This window comes from Spea bombifrons, chromosome 2 (genome assembly GCF_027358695.1).
Source record: "Spea bombifrons isolate aSpeBom1 chromosome 2, aSpeBom1.2.pri, whole genome shotgun sequence".
In the NCBI taxonomy this organism is placed as follows: Eukaryota; Metazoa; Chordata; class Amphibia; order Anura; family Pelobatidae; genus Spea; species Spea bombifrons.
In genome coordinates this window covers 58,666,354-58,672,369 of record NC_071088.1, presented here as the reverse complement: position 1 = coordinate 58,672,369, position 6,016 = coordinate 58,666,354, and positions in this window count along the sequence as shown.

Below are 6,016 nucleotides of genomic sequence, written 5' to 3'. Positions count from 1 at the left end.
TCCCAAGGTTGTCAGTGAACACTCTCTACAGTTCGGGTTCAAGCCAGAACTGGTCACTGACTTTGTGGTTGGCCCTGGCAACGTCATATGGCTGGGTGCAGGCATACCCCTCCGGTGATGGTATAGGTCAATGACAAGCACTGACTTTGTGCTCAGGCACTCAATGGTAAGCACTGACTATTGTCTTCAGGGCAAATGGGACTGTTGCCAGAGGCACGCCAGGGTGCGGATGGGGAGGGCCATTGTGATAATGCCCTGTTGATCCTTGGTAATAGCAGCTGGGTGGGGTGGCCCAGCTTGCTATCTGTTGTTTTGGGGAGGGATGGATGGCTAGTTGAACTCCTAGCCTACCCTTCTGCCCCATGTATCATGCCAGATGCAGGATGATCTGGGAGTTGACTGTACGCTGAGTGCACAGTGATTCAGCAGCTGTCCTCGGGGAGAGGGAATGCCACATTAGTTAGGGGGACTCCATATCTCAGTTTGTTGTCTTTGCTGTAACTAATAAACAAGACTTCCTTTACCACATTTTTTTTCAGTCTGTGTTTTTGTCCACTTCCAAAAATTGTTTAATATTAAAATTACAAACCATGCCTAGGGATACCTAGTGGGACATAAGCATGATAATAAGACTATCATTGTATAATAATAGGTATAACAAATTGTATAATAACATATAATACGTTGTTTCAGTAATTGTGTGTACCCCGAGAAATATGTGCTTGCATATTATGTGTGTTATTGTTTGTTAAAAATTGAAAATCTTTTACATGTTTGCCCCTAATGCGGATTTCGGTGTTGCTGAATGCCTGGTCATCGAGGCATTACAGCAACACAGTTTGGGTGCAGAAAGCTAACGTAGATTGCTTTCTGCACCCAATTAAAGCCATGAAGGTCCTGGCACGTCAATTGTCACTAACTGTTAGTGCATGATGCACGCAGACCATTAATTATCATCAAGGGGTTAAACCCCTGTGACCATTTTTGAAATTTCATGACAATGGCTTTGTGACAACATTTATGCAGTGTTTAGCCGTACTTTGCTTGCCTATTAACTGTACCAACACAAATATTGTTGTTGTTGTTTTCCAGGACAAGAAGCACTTTATTTAGATACTGTTATTTTTATTATATTATATAATGTATTATAAAAACAAAATTACTTTTATTTCAAAAAATATTTTACTCAACTACAAAAGCTTATGAAAAAACCTGCAAAATAGATTGTGTGATAGTTTTTGTCAGCTTAAGATATGAGGCCAGCATTTAAATACAACCTAACTTTATTGCTGAATGTTTACTGAATAATCAGCTTAATTCTCATTGACAGGAATACAGGTATACATCCTCTGCAGTATTACTGCTCCACACCGACTGACTTAAGATGGCTGCTGTGCTCCCTGACCTGTATGTATGTCATCACAGGGGTGGAGCCACAAGTTAAAGTCAGAGGGAAGTATTAGGTATAAGATATTTTAATTTTCTCCTCAGCTTAATAATACCCAATATTTGTATGTTGTTTTTTGCAGGTTATAGGGCAATACGTACACATAGCATATTGCTATTTTATAAGGGAATAAAAAATAAAAGAGTAATATATAATTTGTGTGGATGCACAAAATATCAAACAGGAGAATTCTGTCACTGTCTCGTCATGCAGTAAAGCACATTACTCACCGTTCGGTAATTCTGGGGTCAGCTGATCACAGTGATCCTTGACAATCACATGTCAAATGGCGCATAGGATATGGGCGCAGGATGACTACCTGTCAAAATTCCAAGTTCCTGGGAGTTAGCACAGCTTAATGGACAAGGCACATATTTGGGTGGTGTTACTGAGTGTGTGACGGAACTGTCCATCACTGGGGCCCCTGGAGAGGACTGAAAGCAAGCCTGCCACCCACAGATTATGGACCCTGTCTCCCTGCCCTTGTGAGTGGGACTGTTGTGCTCGCCTAGGACCGAAACTCCCCAGTCTTTAAGTGCACCCCAGTACTGGTTAGTGGGACCGGTGCCTCTTGCCAGCCCCCTGCATCCACAACTCTAGGAGCGATGGAGTTGGGCTCCCTGACTGAACTGGTTGCAGACCCAGTTTGGGTCTGGCCCCAGTTCAGTCTTCTTTTTAAAGGGGAGATATGTGACAGAACGACCTGTCATACAGGGCCCCCAAGGTACTCAGAGATGGCTCCAGAGTTGCTGCCAAACAAAGATAACACAGGTAGGAACTTAATTGTTTAACTAATCCCAATAATAAGATTGCTGCCAGGGGTAGTAAGTTTGGGTTGTATACATGTATCTGTAGGGCTGCAACAACTAATCAATAAAATCAATAATAATTGATAATGAAAATCGTTGACAACAATTTTCATTATCGATTAGTCGCATCGATTTTTTTCGATTATAAAAAGAGGGTTTTTTCAGAGCAAATGCTCTGAAAAACTCCTCTGCTTATATAATCCGACCTCAAACAGAGATCGGATTATAACACTAGAATCCAGATCCCCGCAACGCTGCAGGGGACCTGGATTCCCCTCACTGTCAGCCGGTGAGTGTCCGTGCGATACGCACAGACAACTTCCGTCTCTCCCCTCCACTTCCGCTGGGGCTTCTACGATGCAGCGCCAGCATCACATGATGTAGTAGCTGGTGGGTGTCTGCGCGATGCTCACAGACTGCCTCCGTTACTACCCTTCGGGGGGGGAGGAGGCAGAGTGGTGTATGGGAGGGGGAGAGAGGCAGAGTGGTGTATGGGAGGGGGGAGAGAGGCAGAGTGGTGTATGGGAGGGGGGAGAGAGGCAGAGTGGTGTATGGGGAGGGGGAGGAGGCAGAGTGGTGTATGGGGAGGGGGAGGAGGCAGAGTGGTGTATGGGTGAGTTATAGTGGTGTATGGGGGGTATAATGAATTTCAGGGTAGCAGAGAGGTGTATGGGGGTGTAATGAATTTCATGGAGGCAAAGTGGCATTTCTGGGGGAGTTAGAGTGGTGTATAGGGGGAGGTGTATGGGGGTATAATGAATTTAGAGTGGCATATCTAGGGGAGGCAGATTGGTGAATCAGGGAGTATAATTAATTTCAGAGTGGTGCAGGGCATTTATGGGGGCGGAGTGGCATATCAGGGTGCACAGTGGCATACAGGGAGGTATAAGGCATAAATGGAGGCGAGTGGCATATTGGAAGTTATAAGGCATATCAGGGGGCACAGTGGCATATAGGGGGTATAGGGCATATCGATATTAGGCATATCAGGGGGGCATAAGACATATCTGGGGTAAAAGGCATATCGGGGGCACAGTGGCATATCAGGGGGCACAGTGGAATCTCTTGCATATAGGAGGTATAAGGCATATATGTGGGCAGAGTGGCAAGCTGGGGGTCAGATGTGCATAACTGGGGGCAGTTTGGTAAATAAAAGAAAATATAAACAAGGCTTTTTTCTCATAGTTTTTATTAAATATGAAAAATAGTTAACATATAAATTAATATTTACTAATAACTTTGTATTAAAACCTAGTTTGAGAAACACTGTTTGGGTTCTTGTAGCCTTTATCATTATGTCAGTAAAATAAGAAGGTGAATAGAGAAATGCCATCGTGATAAAGAGATGAAAGTGTAAATTGTAAGTTTTTTATTACATTATTTTAAATAAATAAAAATATTGCATTTTTTTATCTGATTAATCGAAAAAATAATCGGCCAACCAATCGATTATTAGAATAATCGTTAGTTGCAGCCCTATGTATCTGTTGTTAATGCAATTCGGTGTAACTTGCTGTACTAAAGTTGAAGGTAGTTTGTTCCAATGGGACAACATTTTGTGAAAATAACTACTTTACCTTTACAGCCAGTTTGCCTTTCCTTATACAGCTGGAACAGGTAGTGTTCTTCCCTAGATGAGAAGACAATACCACCAAGTTACTAAATAATATAAACCATGCACAAACAAACAATTATTGTTTTTCTCTAGCAGCACTAAATAGCACTGTGGACCAATTTAGGTGAGACTCTATCAAAATGCGTGCTACACAACAAAAATTCATATGTGGATAGAAGACCTATATACTAACCTAGGGTCAAAATCAATAGTTAACCATCAGAAAATGTTCAGTGGGAATGGACAGGACTACTATCTTTCCCACTTTTCTGAGAATGATTTGTCACTAATCCCCTGATGTCTGTATCCAATACCATGAAAAAATATGAGGATATTATTAATCCTGGAGTCTGAGGTTGTGGATTTACACTGCTCACTCCCTTTTCATTAGTGTAAATCCTCTCTTAAATATCTGGGCCTCCTACTATTGGCAAACCTCAGGCTTAACTATAAAAATAGCCTTTTCTGTTCTATTCAATCAGAATTTTAATTTACTTGGCCTCTTCACTTTACCTGACCTGGAAGAGCAGGCCATTGCCTTCTCCAACTAAGTATTCATTGGTTGTCCTTAAAGGTCCCTAGAATGTGGACTTTTTTTTACAATTGGTTGTCCTCGCATTACCTCCTGCCAATTGCCATCCAATTCTAAGTTGGTTATTGTTCTACACTACTTAAATTTGATTGGTAGACACACACCAGGTACTAGAGATCCATTGGCTAGAGATACTAGCAGGCAATTAAATTTAATTTCTGTGTTTGTTTTCCCCTGATAACATTATTCTATCCATAATAAGAAAAAAAATGTCCCCAATAAAGTGTGTTCCGGTTCTGATTGGCGTGTGTTGTGGACTTCTTTGTGACTTTGTTCTTAGGAAACCCTCTATGGAGGAGGGCTGGCTGAGAGTGCAATATATTACCTACTTTGTATAGCTAATGTCTATATCTCCAATAAGATAAAGATATTTACCCTTATTTAAGGGAGATGGTGGACTGGCTTTACCAGACAGTTATCATCAGGTAGTGGTTCTCTTCAGAATTATTCATTGGAGAGAGGACAACTACAAATTGTGAGTCCACCTTGTACAATCCTTTACTTCCCCACCACTGACAATTTTGCCTTAGCAAAGGGGAGAGGTAAGTGAACTTTCTAGAGGTTGGTACAAAGAATAAACTTAATTTATAAATGTTTTACAGCTATTTGTGTAGATATATATATATATATATATATGTATATATATAGTGATACAAATAATAGTGATCAGGCGCTAATAATTATTATAAAAAATATTAGTAAATATATATATAAGTAAAAATAAATAATGCTGCAAACATTATATTATGTATGTATATATACATGCAGTGTGCGCAGTGAACACTCCCAAAGCGGAGTCCACAAGGAATACGTTGTGAGCCAGGAAATTCTAGAAATGTGGGCTTAACATCCATAGTGTGAAAACTATGGATGTCATAGTGACAAGGAACTGCATTCTGGTTGCTAAACACACAAATTGTTTCTAAAAGCTGATACATGTGTCTAAAAACTAGCTCTACAGATGTTTTGCATGTCATAAAAGCCTACTAGACCTGAAAAAAATGTTGCATCTTTCACAAATCTCTATGCTGGGGAAGCTAACCCTAGTTAGACCTTAAAGAGGGGGCAAGTGGATGGAGTGTTGGCGGGACAGGAAAGACAATAGGCATGAGTGGGGAGAACCCCGGTAAGGATTAATCGTGACCTAAAATGATGCTCCCAGCCCTGAACATTGAAAGTGCTAACCTGGAGTCTTGGGGAAGCAGGTCTTCACTCTGAAATGCCAGAATAAGAGCAGCTTTCAGCAGTGAATAACTTAAGATATTACATAGCTTACATGACACTGTGTTCTTATGCTTTTGGGGAAGGCAGAACATTTCTGACAGAAGGTGTGTAACGTGGGATGTAATTGAGAGCAGACATATAAGTCTACAAGCTTTCAGCTGCCAAATAAAGACTTCATTGTACTCTCCTCATTCCACTTCTTTACTTTTTTATTTTCTTTATGACCTCCTTTCCCCACCTCTCATCTCTCTTGGTGCTTTCTCCCTCCCTTCCTCACTCTCCCTCTCTCTTGTCCTCCTCCCTTATTTTCTCTCACCATAGTCATCTCT